Source organism: Entelurus aequoreus, linkage group LG10, assembly GCF_033978785.1.
Source record: "Entelurus aequoreus isolate RoL-2023_Sb linkage group LG10, RoL_Eaeq_v1.1, whole genome shotgun sequence".
NCBI classification, from domain to species: domain Eukaryota; kingdom Metazoa; phylum Chordata; class Actinopteri; order Syngnathiformes; family Syngnathidae; genus Entelurus; species Entelurus aequoreus.
Window position 1 is genome coordinate 75,740,070 of NC_084740.1, and position 18,447 is coordinate 75,758,516.

The window sequence follows — 18,447 nt, forward strand, 5'->3', positions numbered from 1 at the left end:
AAGGAAAAAAATCATATATATAAGTCGCACCGGAGTATAAGTCGCACCGGCCGAAAATGCATAACAAAGAAGGAAAAAACATATATAAGTCGCACTGGAGTATAAGTCGCTCCGGAGTATAAGTCACACCGGCCGAAAATGCATAATAAACAAGGAAAAAATCATATATATAAGTCGCACCGGAGTATAAGTCGCTCTGGAGTATAAGTCGCACCGGCCGAAAATGCATAACAAAGAAGGGAAAAAACATATATAAGTCGCACTGGAGTATAAGTCGCTCCGGAGTATAAGTCACAACGGCCGAAAATGCATAATAAAGAAGGAAAAAATCATATATATAAGTCGCACCGGAGTATAAGTCGCTCTGGAGTATAAGTCGCTCCAGAGTATAAGTCGCACCGGCCGAAAATGCATAATAAAGAAGGAAAAAAATCATATATATAAGTCGCACCAGAGTATAAGTCGCACTGGAGTCTAAGTCGCTCCGGAGTATAAGCCGCACCGGACGAAAATGCATAATAAAGAAGGAAAAAAATCATATATATAAGTCGCACCGGAGTATAAGTCGCTCCGGAGTATAAGTCGCACCGGCCGAAAATGCATAACAAAGAAGGGAAAAAACATATATAAGTCGCACTGGAGTATAAGTCGCTCCGGAGCATAAGCCGCACTGGAGTATAAGTCGCTCCGGAGTATAGGTCGCACCGGCCGAAAATGCATAATAAAGAAGGAAAAAAAAACACATATATAAGTCGCACTGGAGTATAAGTCGCTCCGGAGTATAAGTCGCACCGGCCGAAAATGCACAATAAAGAAGGGAAAAAACATATATAAGTCGCACTGGAGTATAAGTCGCACCGGAGTATAAGTCGCACCGGCCAAAAATGCATAATAAACAAGGGAAACAACATATATAAGTCACACTGGAGTATAAGTCGCTCCGGAGTATAAGTCGCACCGGACGAAAATGCACAATAAAGAAGGGAAAAAACATAAAAGTCGCACTGGAGTATAAGTCGCTCCGGAGTATAAGTCGCACCGGCCGAAAATGCATAATAAAGAAGGGAAAAAACATATATAAGTCGCACTGGAGTATAAGTCGCTCCGGAGTATAAGTCGCACCGGCCGAAAATGCATAATAAAGAAGGGAAAAAACATATATAAGTCGCACTGGAGTATAAGTCGCACCGGCCGAAAATGCATAATAAAGAAGAAAAAAAAAACATATATAAGTCGCACTGGAGTATAAGTCGCTCTGGAGTATAAGTCGCACCGGCCGAAAATGCATAATAAAGAAGGAAAAAAGCATATATAAGTCGCACTGGAGTATAAGTCGCTCCGGAGTATAAGTCGCACCGGCCGAAAATGCACAACAAAGAAGGGGAAAAACATATATAAGCCGCACTGGAGTATAAGTCGCACCGGCCAAAAATGCATAATAAAGAAGGGAAAAAACATATATAAGCCGCACCGGAGTATAAGTCGCACCGGAGTATAAGTCACACCGGCTGAAAATGCATAATAAAGAAGGGAAAAAACATATATAAGTCGCACTGGAGTGTAAGTCGCATTTTTGGGGGAAATGGTGCGGAAGTGGAGGAAGCAACATGATGACCTGCGCCAAGTAAAGAAGACTAAACAGAGTTTCCGAGGGAACAAAGCGAGATGGCTACAGTTGGAGGACAAACTCGAACAGTGGGTTGTTGAACAGAGAGCAGTGAACACCGTATTTTTCGGACTATAAGTCGCTCCGGAGTATAAGTTGCACCGGCCGAAAATGCATAATAAAGAAGGAAAAAAACATATATAAGTCGCACTGGAGTATAAGTCGCATTTTTTTGGGAAATTTATTTGATAAAAGCCAACAGCAAGAATAGACATTTGATGGGCAATTTCAAATGTCTAAAGAATAGTGAACAACAGGCTGAATAAGTGTACGTTATATGAGGCATAAATAACCAACTGGTATGTTAACGTAACATATTATGGTAAGAGTCATTCAAATAACTATAACATATAGAACATGCTATACGTTTACCAAACAATCTGTCACTCCTAATCGCTAAATCCCATGAAATCTTATACGTCTAGTCTCTTACGTGAATGACATCAATAATATTATTTGATATTTTACGCTAATGTGTTCATCATTTCACACATAAGTCGCTCCTGAGTATAAGTCGCACCCCCGGCCAAACTATGAAAAAAAACTGCGACTTATAGTCCGAAAAATACGGTAGTAGAAATAAATGGAACGACGATAACCCACAAAGTCCACATGTAAGTGCACAACGTAAACATGTCATATAAGTAATGCGCGAATTCCTCCAACCAGTTATTAATCATAACTGGCACGTGGCGCCTTGGAAATACACTATATTGCCAAAAGTATTTGGCCACCCATCCAAATGATCAGAATCAGGTGCCCTGATTACTTGTCCCGGCCACAGGTGTATACAATCAAGCACTTAGGCATGGAGACTGTTTCTACAAACAGAATGGGCCGCTGTCAGTGATTTCCAGCATGGAACTGTCATAGGATGCCACCTGTGCAACAAATCCAGTCGTGAAATTTCCTCGCTCCTAAATATTCCAAAATCAACTGTCGGCTTTATTATAAGAAAATGGAAGAGTTTGGGAACAACAGCAAGTCAGCCACCTAGTGGTAGGCCATGTGAACTGACAGAGAGGGGTCAGCATAGTGCAAAGACTTTCTGCACAGAGCTCCAAACTTCATGTGACCTTCCAATTAGCCCACGTACAGTACGCAGAGAGCTTCATGGAATGGGTTTCCATGGCCGAGCAGCTGCATCTAAGCCATACATCACCAAGTGCAATGCAAAGAGTGGAGGTTGCCAGGAGAACGCTACATTTCGGACTGCATTGTGCAGAGTGTGAAATTTGGTGGAGGAGAAATTATGGTGTGGGGTTGTTTTTCAGGAGTTGGGCTTGGCCTCTTAGTTCCAGTGAAAGGAACTTTGAATGCTCCAGGATACCAAAACATTTCGCAACCTAGTGGGAACAGTTTGGAGCGGGGCCCCTTCCTCTTCCAACATGACTGTGCACCAGTGCACAAAGCCAGGTCCATAAAGACATGGATGACAGAGTCTGCTGTGGATGCACTTGACTGGCCTGCACAGAGTCCTAACCTGAACCCGATAGAACACCTTTGGGATGAATTAGGCCTTCTCCACCAACATCAGTGTGTGACCACACCGATGCGCTTTTGGAAGAATGGTGGAAAATTGCTATAAGCACACTCCGCAACCTTGTGGACAGCCCTCCCAGAAGAGTTGAAGCTGTAATAGCTGCAAAAGGTGGACCGACATCATATTGACCCCTATGGGTTAGGAATGGGATGGCACTTCAACTTCATATGTGAGTCAAGGCAGGTGGCCAAATACTTTTGGCAATATAGTGTATATACAAAGTCAAAACCATGAACTGGGTATTCACGTGCCACGTACCTTTTGCTGTGATCACTCAACCTGCCAGTTAATAATCATAACCCCCACCATGCGTAATAGAAAAAATAATCCACAAAGTCAAAACCATTCATCGTATATTCGAGTGTCACATATACAGTATGTGTGGCTTTTCATTAGGGATGTCCGATAATGGCTTTTTGCCGATATCCGATATGCCGATATTGTCCAACTCTTTAATTACAGATACCGATATCAACCGATATATACAGTCGTGGAATTAACACATTATTATGCCTAATTTGGACAACCAGGTATGGTGAAGATAAGGTACTTTTTAAAAAAATGAATCAAATAAAATAAGATAAATAAATTAAAAACATTTTCTTGAATAAAAAAGAAAGTAAAACAATATAAAAACAGTTACATAGAAACTAGTAATTAATGAACATTTGTAAAATGAAGTGTTAAAGGTTAGTACTATTAGTGGAGCAGCAGCACGCACAATCATGTGTGCTTACGGACTGTATCCCTTGCAGACTGTATTGATATATATTGATATATAATGTAGGAAGCAGAATATTAATAACAGAAAGAAACAACCCTTTTGTGTGAATGAGTGTGAATGGGGGAGGGAGGTTTTTTGGGTTGGTGCACTAATTGTAAGTGTATCTTGTGTTTTTTATGTGGATTTAATAAAAAAAAAAAAAAAAAAAAAAAAAAAACCTTAAAAAAAAAACCCGATACTGATAATAAAAAAAACCGATACCGATAATTTCCGATATGACATTTTAACGCATTTATCGGCCGATAATATCGGCAGACCGATATTATCGGACATCTCTACTTTTCATATAATTACAGAGATCACTCCTCTGGCCAGTTATTATTGATAACTGTCACCTTGCGTATAGTAAAAATAAATCCATAAAGTCAAATCCCACATATCCTGGATGCGCTGAGACATTAAAGTGGACATTGTAAACATGTTGTATAATTAATGCGATACCTCCTCCCACCAGTTATTAATAATAACTGGTACCTAACGTCTTAGAAATGAATACAAAAGACTTGAAAGAATCTAAGAAAGTAACGTATTAGAAATTAATACTAAAGACTTTAAATAATGAATAAAGTCAAAACCATGAATTGGTTACTCACTTGCCACATACCTTTTTGTATAGTTGCTGTGATCACTCCACTTGCCAGTTAATAGTGACCACCACCTTGCGTAATATAAAATATAATCCACAAAGTCAAAACCATGAATTGTGTTTTCGAGTGCCATATATATGTTATTATTGATAACTGCCACCTTGCGTATAGTAGAAATAAATGGAACGACTATAATCCACAAAGTGCACATATCATGGATGCACTGAGACATAGAAGTGTACATTGTAAACATGTTGTATCATTATTGTGATAGCTCCTCCCACCAGTTCATCATAACTGCTACACAACGTCTTAGAAATAAAAACAAAAGACTTGAAAGAATCCATAAAGTCAAAACCATGAATTGGGTACTCACTTTATCACATACACAGTACATACATTACCTTTTCTTATAGTTGCTGTGATCACTCCACCTACCAGTTAATAATAGTAATCGCCACCTAGCGTAATAAAAAAAAAATCCACAAACTCAAAACCATGAATGAAACGGGCTGAGACATGTAAGTGCACGGTTTAAACATGTTATATAATTAATGCGATATCTCCTCCCACCAGTTATTATTGATGACTGCCACCTTGCGTATAGTAGAAATAAATGGAACGACTATAATCCACAAAAATTAAAGTCCACATATCATGGACGGGCTGAGACAGGTAAGTGCGCGGTTTAAACATGTTATATAATTAATGCGATATCTCCTCCCACCAGTTATTATTGATAACTGCCACCTTGCGTATAGTAGAAATAAATGGAACGACTATAATCCACAAAATTAAAGTCCACATATCATGGACGGGCTGAGACAGGTAAGCGCACGGTTTAAACATGTTATATAATTAATGCGATAGCTCCTCCCACCAGTTATTATTGATAACCGTCACCTTGCGTATAGTAGAAATAATTGGAATGACTATAATCCACAAAATCAAAGTCCACATATCATGGATGCATTGAGACATCTAAGTGCACGGTTTAAACATGTTGTATAATTAATGCGATAGCTCCTCCCACCAGTTATTAATCATAACTGGCACCTGGCATCTTACAAATAAATACAAAATACTTGAAATAATCCATAAAGTCAAAACCATGAATTGGGTATTCACGTGCCACATACACAGTACATACCTTTTCTTATAGTTGCTGTGATCACTACACCTCAATCAATCAATCATCATCAATCAATGTTTATTTATATAGCCCTAAATCACAAGTGTCTCAAAGGGCTGTACAAGCCACAACGACATCCTCGGTACAGAGCCCACATACGGGCAAGGAAAAACTCACCCCAGTGGGACGTCGGTGAATGACTATGAGAAACCTTGGAGAGGACCGCATATGTGGGTAACCCCCCCCCTCTAGGGGAGACCGAAAGCAACGGATGTCGAGTGGGTCTGACATAACATTGTGAAAGTTCAGTCCACAGTGGATCCAACACATCAGCGGGAGTCCAGTCCACAGCGGGGCCAACAGGAAACCATCCCGAGCGGAGACGGGTCTGCAGCGCAGAGATGTCCCCAACCGATGCACAGGCTAGTGGTCCACCCGGGGTCCCGGCTCTGGACAGCCAGCACTTCATCCATGGCCACCGGACCTATGCGACTCCCCCTCGCAAGGGACAGGGGAGAAGAGGAGAGAAGAAAAGAAACGGCAGATCAACTGGTCTAAAAAAGGGGGGGTCTATTTAAAGGCTAGATTATACAAATGAGTTTTAAGATGGGACTTAAATGCTTCTACTGAGGTAGCATCTCTAACTGTTACCGGGAGGGCATTCCAGAGTACTGGAGCCCGAATAGAAAACGCTCTATAGCCCGCAGACTTTTTTTTGGCTCTGGGAATCACTAATAAGCCGGAGTTCTTTGAACGCAGATTTCTTGTCGGGACATATGGTACAATACAATCGGCGAGATAGGCTGGAGCTAAACCGTGTAATATTTTATACGTAAGTAGTAAAACCTTAAAGTCGCATCTTAAGTGCACAGGAAGCCAGTGCAAGTGAGCCAGTATAGGCGTAATATGATCAAACTTTCTTGTTTTTGTCAAAAGCCTTGCAGCCGCATTTTGTACCAACTGTAATCTTTTAATGCTAGACATAGGGAGGCCCGAAAATAATACGTTACAGTAATCGAGACGAGACGTAACGAACGCATGAATAATGATCTCAGCGTCGCTAGTGGACAAGATGGAACGAATTTTAGCGATATTACGGAGATGAAAGAAGGCCGTTTTAGTAACACTCTTAATGTGTGACTCAAACGAGAGAGTTGGGTCGAAGATAATACCCAGATTCTTTACCGAGTCTCCTTGTTTAATTGTTTGGTTGTCAAATGTTAAGGTGGTATTATTAAATAGATGTTGGTGTCTAGCAGGACCGATAATCAGCATTTCCGTTTTCTTAGCGTTGAGTTGCAAAAAGTTAGCGGACATCCATTGTTTAATTTCATTAAGACACGCCTCCAGCTGACTACAGTCCGGCGTGTTGGTCAGCTTTAGGGGCATGTAGAGTTGAGTGTCATCAGCATAACAGTGAAAGCTAACACCGTACTTGCGTATGATGTCACCCAGCGGCAGCATGTAAATACTAAAGAGTGCAGGGCCAAGAACCGAACCCTGGGGAACTCCGCACGTTACCTTGACATAGTCCGAGGTCACATTGTTATGGGAGACGCACTGCATCCTGTCAGTAAGATAAGAGTTAAACCAAGACAAGGCTAAGTCTGACATACCAATACGTGTTTTGATACGCTCTAATAAAATATTATGATCGACGGTATCGAAAGCGGCGCTAAGATCAAGAAGCAGCAACATAGATGACGCATCAGAATCCATCGTTAGCAATAGATCATTAGTCATTTTTGCGAGGGCTGTCTCCGTAGAGTGATTTGCCCTGAAACCGGATTGAAAAGGTTCACAGAGATTGTTAGTCACTAAGTGTTCATTTAGCTGCTGTGCAACAGTTTTTTCGAGAATTTTGGAAATAAACGGAAGGTGGGAGACCGGTCGGTAGTTTACCATGAGGTCAGGATCGAGGTTAGGTCTTTTGAGCAGAGGATGAATAACCGCTTTTTTGAATGCTAGGGGAACAGTGCCGGAGGAAAGTGATAAGTTTATAATATTTAACACTGATGGACCTAATAATACAAACAGTTCCTTGATAAGTTTCCCAGGAAGTGGGTCAAGTAAACATGTTGTTTGTTTTATCCCACTTACACGCTGTAATAATTCCTCTAATGTTATTTCATCAAAAATAGAGAGACTATTTTGGAGGGCAGTGTCCGTCGTATATACAGTCGTATTTGTGTTAATAGAACCCAGTTGTAGCTGGGATGCGTTGTCTTTAATCTCCTTTCTAATGAGTTCAATTTTCTTATTAAAGAAATTCATAAAATCATCTGCCGAGTGGGTGGAGCTACTGGGAGGAGTCCCTTGTTGGGTTAGCGATGCTACTGTACTAAACAGAAATTTAGGATCGTTTTTGTTGAGGCGGATGAGATTTGAGTAGTATTTAGCTTTAGCTAAGGTAAGCATGCGTTTATAAGTTATTAAACTATCACTCCATGCTTGATGGAAAACCTCAAGTTTAGTCGCGCGCCATTTGCGTTCCAGTTTTCTACATGATAATTTATGAGCTCTAATTTCTTCTGTAAACCATGGGGTGCGCCTTTTAGGGGCCCTTTTTTGCTTTAGCGGTGCTATACTATCAATAATTTCGCGCAAGGCATCGTCAAAGTTGTTAGTGAGTTTATCAATAGAGCCGACATAATTTGGGAATGGTGCTATTACCGAAGGCAGTAGGTCAGCAAGAGTCATCGTTGTGGCAGCATTAATGTTGCGGCCGCTATAGCAGTTATTATTATTATTAGCTTGTTGACAAAGAGTCAAAACTTCAAATTTTATAAGGTAATGATCGGACATTACTTTAGTATATGGAAGTATCATAACTTTGGAGGTGGTGACACCCCTGACAAGCACTAGATCTATTGTATTACCGTTGCGATGCGTGGGTTCATGTATTATTTGTGTAAGACCACAGCTATCAATTATGGTTTGGAGCGCCACGCACTGAGGGTCCGATGGGGTATTCATATGGATATTAATATTAAAGTCCCCCATTATGATTATATTGTCGGCGTGCGTCACTAGATCAGCAACGAACTCTGAGAATTCACTGATAAAGTCCGAATAGGGCCCAGGGGGGCGGTAGATAACAGCCAGGTCGAGAGGTAGCGGTGTGACGGACCTCATAGTAAGCACCTCAAACGATTTATATTTATTATTTAGGTTAGGGGTAAGGTTGAAATTTTCATTGTATATTAGTGCGACACCCCCTCCCCTTTTAAGAGGGCGGGCAACATGCGCATTCGTATAGTTAGGAGGAGATGCCTCATTGAGCGCAAAAAATTCGTCCGGTTTGAGCCAGGTTTCGCTAAGACCAATGACGTTAAGATTGTTGTCTCTAATGACCTCATTAACCAATAACGCCTTGGGAGACAATGATCTTATGTTTAAAAAGCCCATATTATAGGTATTGGGCTGTTTTGACGAGTTTTTGTTAAGATTATCCGTAGTGGCAATATTAACAATGTTGCGTTTATTATGCGTAGTGCACTTTAAATAGTTTCGACCATATCTAGGAATTGATATGACGGGAATTTTCCGATTGTTTGCTTGGTGCTGCAATAGACTGGACATATCATAATTTGCCACCTCAGTAGAATGCATGTCCACCTCTGACACAGACACAACAGAAAAAACATTATGTGAATTGTGTATTATTCTAAGAGAATTGCTATGCGTACATGGATTATCCAGCCTGGCGCTGGCTAGTTCTAGCTTAACTGACTCCTCACCCGGACTAACAGACATTGTAATTGCCTGTGACCGGGCTTGCTCTAGTGTAGTCAGTCAAGTGAGACTTAAATAGTAGTCTATGTTTCTAGACAGGATGATGGCGCCTTCCTGGTTAGGGTGAAGGCCGTCTCTCATCAGCAAGCCTGGTTTGCCCCAGAAAGAGGGCCAGTTATCAATAAACGTTAGTCCCTGCGTCCTACAGTAGCTAGCCAACCACTTGTTAAGCGAGACTAATCTGCTATATCTCTCATCATTGCCTCTCGCAGGCAGGGGGCCAGAGACAATTACTCGATGCCTGGACATCTTTCTGGCGAGATCACAAGTCCTGGCTATGTTTCTCTTTGTAATCTCTGACTGTCTCATTCTAGTGTCATTGGAGCCAACGTGTACAACTATATTCGCATAATTAGTGGTGCGATTAGCCTGTCGTACGTGTTTACTAGGCCTGTTGCGAGTTAGCTCCCTAAGATTAGCTTCAATGTCAGGTGCTCTGGCCCCGGGGATACACTTTATTGTGGCTGGTTTGCTAAGCTTTATGTTTCGGGTGATGGAGTCCCCTATAACTAAGGTGTGGTGCCCGGTAGACTGGGGTGTAGGACTAGCTAAAGAGCTAAATCTATTATGCGTCTCAACCGGTACACCGTAGCTTGTAGGCCGCTTAGGACTGCTACAAGCTGGGCTAGTTAGCTCGCTACAGCTAACGCTAGCAGATGTGTCCGCAACATCTAAAGTTACGACATTACTCTGCTCTAACTGGCGGACACGGCCCTCTAGCAGAGCCAACCTCTCCGTGAGTATGGTGCAAGACGCGCAGGAAGCCATTACTCACAGTGTTTTCTGTCACCGAGTGAAGTTCCTGCTGTCCTCAGGGAAGTGGTCGCGGTCTGTAGGAGTAGCTTCTTACTGACCGGCGCTGCCTTTCTCCGCGCTAGCTTAGCAGCTGGCTAGCTGAGGAAAGGGTGGTGGAACAGAGATCGGGTGATTTGCAAGTTAAATAGTACCACTAAAAATGTTTGAGAAGTGATAAAGAAAGCTGTAGAACAATTAAAAGCACACAGATAGAGCGCTACTTAGCTTTTTCGCAACAGCGAACAGACGGCGAGCAGTCACGCACGGTGAACCGTAACCGGAAGTTGCCAGTTAATAACCGTAACCGCCACCTTGCGTAATATAAAAAAATGTTCCACAACATCAAAACCATGAATTGTGTGTTCGAGTGCCACATATACGTAGCTTTTCATATTATTACTGTGATCTCTCCTCCGGCCAGTTATTATTGATAACTGCCACCTTGCGTATAGTAGAAATAAATGGAACGACTTTAATCCACAAAAATTAAAGTCCACATATCATGGACGGGCTGAGACAGGTAAGTGCACGGTTTAAACATGTTATATAATTAATGCGATAGCTCCTCCCACCAGTTAGTATTGATAACCGTCACCTTGCGTATAGTAGAAATAAATGAAACAACTATAATCCACAAAATCAAAGTCCACATATCATGGATGCATTGAGACATGTAAGTGCACGGTTTAAACATGTTATATAATTAATGCGATAGCTCCTCCCACCAGTTATTATTGATAACTGCCACCTTGCGTATAGTAGAAATAAATGGAACGACTATAATCCACAAAATTAAAGTCCACATATCATGGACGGGCTGAGACAGGTAAGCGCACGGTTTAAACATGTTATATAATTAATGCGATAGCTCCTCCCACCAGTTATTATTGATAACAGTCACCTTGCGTATAGTAGAAATAAATGGAACGACTATAATCCACAAAATTAAAGTCCACATATCATGGACGGGCTGAGACAGGTAAGCGCACGGTTTAAACATGTTATATAATTAATGCGATAGCTCCTCCCACCAGTTATTATTGATAACCGTCACCTTGCGTATAGTAGAAATAATTGGAATGACTATAATCCACAAAATCAAAGTCCACATATCATGGATGCATTGAGACATGTAAGTGCACGGTTTAAACATGTTGTATAATTAATGCGATAGCTCCTCCCACCAGTTATTAATTATAACTGGCACCTGGCATCTTACAAATAAATACAAAATACTTGAAATAATCCATAAAGTGAAAACCATGAATTGTGTATGACGTGCCACATACACAGTACATACCTTTTCTTATAGTTGCTGTGGTCACTCCACCTGCCAGTTAATAACCGTAACCGCCACCTTGCGTAATATAAAAAAATGTTCCACAACATCAAAACCATGAATTGTGTGTTCGAGTGCCACATATACGTAGCTTTTCATATTATTACTGTGATCACTCCTCCGGCCAGTTATTATTGATAACTGCCACCTTGCGTATAGTAGAAATAAATGGAACGACTATAATCCACAAAATTAAAGTCCACATATCATGGACGGGCTGAGACAGGTAAGCGCACGGTTTAAACATGTTATATAATTAATGCGATAGCTCCTCCCACCAGTTATTATTGATAACCGCCACCTTGCGTATAGTAGAAATAAATGAAACAACTATAATCCACAAAATCAAAGTCCACATATCATGGATGCGTTGAGACATGTAAGTGCACGGTTTAAACATGTTGTATAATTAATGCGATAGCTCCTCCCACCAGTTATTAATCATAACTGGCACCTGGCATCTTAGAAATAAATACTTGAAATAATCCATAAAGTCAAAACCATGAATTGGGTATTCACGTGCCACATACACAGTACATACCTTTTCTTATAGTTGCTGTGATCACTCCACATGCCAGTTAATAATAGTAATCGCCACCTAGCGTAATAAATAAAAAAATCCACAAAGTCAAAACCATGAATTGTATATTCGAGTGCCACATATATGTGGCTGTTCATATACTGTGATCCCTCCTCCGGCCAGTTAATATTGATAACTGCCACCTGGCGTGTTAGAAAATAAATAGAAAAGACTTGAAATAATCAAATAAGTCAAAACCATGAATTGTGTATTCACGTGCCACATGTACGTATCTTTTTTTATATTATTACTGGGATCACCTTTTGACAATCACCAGGACCTTGCGTAGAATTAAAAAAAATGAAAATACTTGAAATAATCTGCAAATTCAAACCCATGAATCGGGACTTTGCATGCCACATACATGCAGAGCTTTCATAAGATTACTGTAATCATTCCTCCCGCCAGTTATTAACAAAAACTGGCACCTTCTGTAATAGAAATACTTAGAAAAGACTCGTCAAAAATCCATACAGTCAAAACCATGTATGGGAAGTAATTCATGTGCCACATGTATGTAGCTTTTTATAGAATTACTGGGATCACTCCTCCCACCAGTTATTAATGATACCTGCCACCTTGCATACTAGAAATAAATAGAAAATACGTGAAATAATCCACAGAGGGGGAGCCCTTCAAATTTTTACATCCACTTGTTATTTCATATGTTGACCAGAGGGGGAGCCTTTCAAGTTTTTACACACACTTATTACATATGTTGGCCAGACGGGGAGCAATTCATTTTTTTTAAAAATTTTTTTAGACACACTTGTTATTTCATATGTTGACCAGAGGAGGAGCCTTTCAAATTTTTACACACACTTATTACATATGTTGGCCAGAGGGAGAGCACTTAATTTTTTTTACACACACTTGTCATTTCATATATTGACCAGAGGCGGAGCCCTTCAAATTTTTACACATACTTGTCATTTCATATGTTGACCAGGGGGGGGGCCCTTAAATGATTTCCCACACACTTGTTAGTTCATATGTTGACCAGACGGGGATCCCTTACATTTTTTTGCACACTTGTTATTTCATATGTTGACCAGAGGGGGAGCCCTTCATTTTTTTACACACACTTGTTATTTTATATGTTGACCAGAGGGGGAGCCCTTCAAATTTTTACACACACTTGTTATTACATATGTTGGCCAGAGGGGGAGCCCTTACATGTTTTCCCACACACTTGTTAGTTCATATGTTGACCAGAGGGGGATCCCTTAAATTTTTTTGCACACTTGTTATTTCATATGTTGACCAGAGGGGGAGCCCTTCAAATTTTTACACACACTTGTCATTTCATATGTTGACCAGAGGGGGAGCACTTCAAATTTTTACACACACTTGTTATTTCATATGTTGACCAGAGGGGGAGCCCTTCAAATTTTTACACACACTTGTTATTACATATGTTGACCAGAGGGGGATCCTTTCAAATTTTTACACACACTTGTTATTACATATGTTGGCCAGAGGGGGAGCACTTCATTTTTTTATACACACTTGTCATTTCATATATTGACCAGAGGGGGAGCCCTTTTAAAACCGACACAGTCAATTTGAAAAATCTGTCCTTTTTGGGATCACCCTCATTTTGATAGATTTCACCACCAGGGGTGCAAATGAGACATTCTGTATTAGATGCAATGGTATAACACACACACACACACACACACACACACACACACACACACACACACACACACACACACACACACACACACACACACACACACACACACACACACACACACTAGATTTCTACATCCAATCATAGCCCCACATTGTTGAAATAAGCGCTCGCTTAAAACTACTCAACAAAAACGGCGCTTTTGCCAATATTTAGGACCCGGGAGCGACTTTGATCCCAAACGTTTTGATAGGAACGGCGGCGTACGAATTCTAGCGACGGAAGAGCAAAGAAAGACTTTCAAGGCGACACTGCGCTAACACGCTCATTCCTTAAGAGAATCACAGCGCCACAATCAAACCGTCTTGAGTCAACATTTAAATTCCTGATCTGCATAAAAATAATGAAATAAAAGCGAGAGGAAGGCGGGGGGGGGGGGGGGGGGGGGCTCCTTTCACGCTGTGAGAAGACTTTAAAAGGGGAAACAATGCCTCCGCCTTTTGAGGCCTTTGGAGATTTTGCTCTCTCATCACGTATTCATGAAAGCGTGAGGATGGAGACAAACGCTGGAATAACACAATGTTCACCCTTTTTGATATAAATACACTCCTGGGCCACTTACTCAATGGCAAGATATGGAATTTGATACAGAAATTCTGCCTTTATGAATATAATCATGCTCATATGTTCATATTTTGTTCCTAATTTGCTGCACTGCATCAAACTGACAGATGCTTCCAATATGTTAGCATTTTTGCTACATCAATATTAGCATCTAAGCTTAATAATAAGCATGTTGATCATTTCATATACTGGATGCAATCATACATTGGTACATTGTGTGTGTTAAAGATGCTAAAACCAATCCAAGATATGCTAAGCTATCTGAGCAAAACACCTCAGCTTCGGGTTACAGGTGACAAAGCTAACAACTAATTGTATTACTAATTAATTCATTTTTAGAACATGCTGAAAGTCAATAAAAAATGTGCAGCAGAACAAAAATGGCCCCCTTGCATTAGATTGTGAAGGTGCACCAAAATACACCTCAATATCTCTCAAGCTTTTAATAAGCACGTTTCCCTTTAAAGATTGAAAATCAATTATGATAAAATCCAATTTAAAAAAAAAAAAAAAAAAAAAAAAAAATATATATATATATATATTTTTTTTTTACAAAAGAATATTTGATTTACAATTTTTTTTTTAGAAACATTGGATGAATTTTACAATAATATATATATATATATATATATATATATATATATATATATATATATATATATATATATATATATATATATATATATATATATATATATATTTTTTACAAAAGAATATTTGATTTACAATTTTTTTTTTTAGAAACATTGGATGAATTTTACAATAAAAATGTACAAAAAAAATAATACTATATATATATATATATATATATATATATATATATATATATATATATAAAAAGAAAGTTGCATAAATAATAAATAAGTAATACAACACAATCATTCATAGTATAAATTAAGTCAAACTATTTACAAGAACAAAAATAAAAGAAAAAAAAACTAAATATTTTTTTTCAAACCAGCAAAAATAGGAAAAAGTTCAGTAATTCAGAAAATTAAGTCATATTAAGAGAAAAAAGTTGTAATTTTATGACAATAAAGTAATGGTATCAGAGTAAATAAGGAAATGTAGCTGCGGGTTGGTAAAATGTTTTAGATAAAGTCGCAACATTATAAAAAAGAAACAAAATAAATAAAACTGCTACTTTTTGGGGGGGATTAGGTTGACAAAAAAGTTATATTACAGGAATAAAAAAATAAATAATTTTAAGACAATAAAGTCATGATATCAGATAAAATAAGAAAATGTAGATGTTGGTTGGTAAAATGTTTTTGATAAAGTCACAACATTATAAGAAACAAACAATAAATAAAGTTGCAACTTTTGGGGGGAAATTAGTTTGACAAAAAAGTTATAATATTAGAATAGAATAGAATAGAAAGTACTTTTTTGATCCCTGGGGGAAATTCAGCACCACAGTTCGCTCACAATAGACAATAATACTGGAATAAATAAAATAAAATATATATTTTTTAATTTTCTGACAAAGTCATGAAATCAAAGAAAATAATAAAATTTAGATGCTGGTTGGTAAAATGTTTTGGATAAAGTTGCAATATTATAAGAAACAAGCAAAATTCATAAAGTTGCAACTTTTTTAGGGTAATTAGGTCGACAAAAAAGTTATGTTACAGGAATAAATAAAATAAAATACAAAATTGGTAATTGTCTGACAATAAAGTCATGATAGAGAGAATAAGAAAATGCAGATGTTGGTTGGTAAAATGTTTTTGATAAAGTCGCAACATTATAAGAAACAAACGCAAGAAATAAAGTTGCAACTTTTTGAGTGAAATTAGGTTGACAAAAAAGTTCTAATATACAGGAAAAAATAAAATAAAATATATATATTTTAAAATTTATGACAATAAAGTCATGATATCAGAAAAAATAAGAACATTTAGATGCTGGTTGGTAAAATGTTTTTGATAAAGTCACAACATTATAAGAAACAAACAAAATAAATAAAGTTGCAACTTTTTGGGGGGAATTAGGTAGACAAAAAAGTTATATTACAGAAATAAAAAATAAAATAAAATAAATAAATAATTTTAAGACAATAAAGTCATGATATCAGAGAAAATAAAATGTAGATGCTGGTTGGCAAAATGTTTTTGATAAAGTCACAACATTATAAGAAACAAACAATAAATAAAGTTGCAACTTTTTTGGGGGGAAATTAGGTTGACAAAAAAGTTACAATATTACTGGAATAAATAAAATAAAACATATATTTTTTAATTTTCGGACAAAGTCACGAGATCAGAGAAAATAAGAAAATGTCGATGCTTGTTGGTAAAATGTTTTGGATAAAGTTGCAACATTATAAGAAACAAGCAAAATTCATAAAGTTGCAACTTTTTTAGGGTAATTAGGTCGACAAAAAAGTTATATTACAGGAATAAATAAAATTAAATAAAAAATTGGTAATTTTTAGACAATAAAGTCATGATATCAGAGAAAATAAGAACATTTAGATGCTGGTTGGTAAAATGTTTCTGATAAAGTCGCAACATTATAAGAAACAAACAATAAATAAAGTTGCAACTTTTTGGGGGGAAATTAGGTGGACAAAAAAGTTATAATATGACAGGAATAAAAAAAAAAAAAGTTTTTAAATTTTCTGACAAAGTCATGAGATCAGAGAAAATAAGAAAATTTAGATGCTTGTTGGTAAAATGTTTTGGATAAAGTTGCAACATTATAAGAAATAAGCAAAATTCATAAAGTTGCAACTTTTTTAGGGTAATTAGGTCGACAAAAAAGTTATATTACAGGAATAAATAAAATTAAATAAAAAAGTGGTAATTTTTAGACAATAAAGTCATGATATCAGAGAAAATAAGAACATTTAGATGCTGGTTGGTAAAATGTTTTTGATAAAGTCGCAACATTATAAGAAACAAACAATAAATAAAGTTGCAACTTTTTTGGGGGAAATTAGGTCGACAAAAAAGGTTATAATATTACAGGAATAAATAAAATAAAATAAAAATAAAATTATTTTATGACAATAAAGTCATGTATCAGAGAAAATAAGAACATTTAGATGGTGGTTGGCAATATGTTTTTGATAAAGTCACAACATTATAAGAAACAAACGCAATAAATAAAGTTGCAACTTTTTGGGTGAAATTAGGTCGACAAAAAAGTTCTAATATACAGGAAAAAATAAAATAAAATATATATATTTTAAATTTATTACAATAAAGTCATGATATCAGAGAAAATAAGAACATTTAGATGCTGGTTGGCAAAATGTTTTTGATAAAGTCACAACATTATAAGAAACAAACAATAAATAAAGTTGCAACTTTTTTGGGGGAAATTAGGTTGACAAAAAAGTTATAATATTACAGGAATAAATTTTAAAAAAAAGTTTTTAAATTTTCTGACAAAGTCATGAGATCAGAGAAAATAAGAAAATGTCCATGCTGGTTGGTAAAATGTTTTTGATAAAGTTGCAACATTATAAGAAACAAGCAAAATTCATAAAGTTGCTACTTTTTTTTAGGATAATTAGGTCGACAAAAAAGTTATAATATTACAGGAATAAATAAAATAAAATACAAAATTTGTAATTTATGACAATAAAGTCATGTATCAGAGAAAATAAGAACATTTAGATGCTGGTTGGTAAAATGTTTTTGATAAAGTCGCAACATTATAAGAAACAAACAAAATAAATAAAGTTGCAACTTTTTGGGGGAAATTAGGTCGACAAAAAAGTTATAATATTACAGGAATAAATTAAAAACAATTTTTTTTTAATTTTCTGACAAAGTCATGAGATCAGAGAAAATAAGAACATTTAGATGCTGGTTGGTAAAATGTTTTTGATAAAGTTGCAACATTATAAGAAACAAGCAAAATTCATAAAGTTGCAACTTTTTTTTATGGTAATTAGATTGACAAAAAAGTTATAATATTACAGGAATAAATAAAATAAAATACAAAATTGGTAAT

At 37.3% G+C, this 18,447-nt stretch overlaps 1 protein-coding gene across 2 annotated transcripts in view; it reads right to left on the minus strand.

The window, feature by feature from the left end:
• Positions 1 to 18,447, minus strand: part of ppp2r3b (protein phosphatase 2, regulatory subunit B'', beta) — a 104,298-nt gene that overhangs the window by 67,077 nt on the left and 18,774 nt on the right. The window contains exon 1 of one of the 2 annotated variants that reach the window (XM_062061712.1): positions 4,598 to 4,802. The exons of the other annotated variant lie outside the window; for it this stretch is intronic. The gene's annotated coding sequence lies outside the window, so the exon portion shown is untranslated. Of the gene's footprint in view, positions 1 to 4,597; positions 4,803 to 18,447 lie in introns of those variants that run through there. 2 annotated transcript variants of the gene reach the window in all.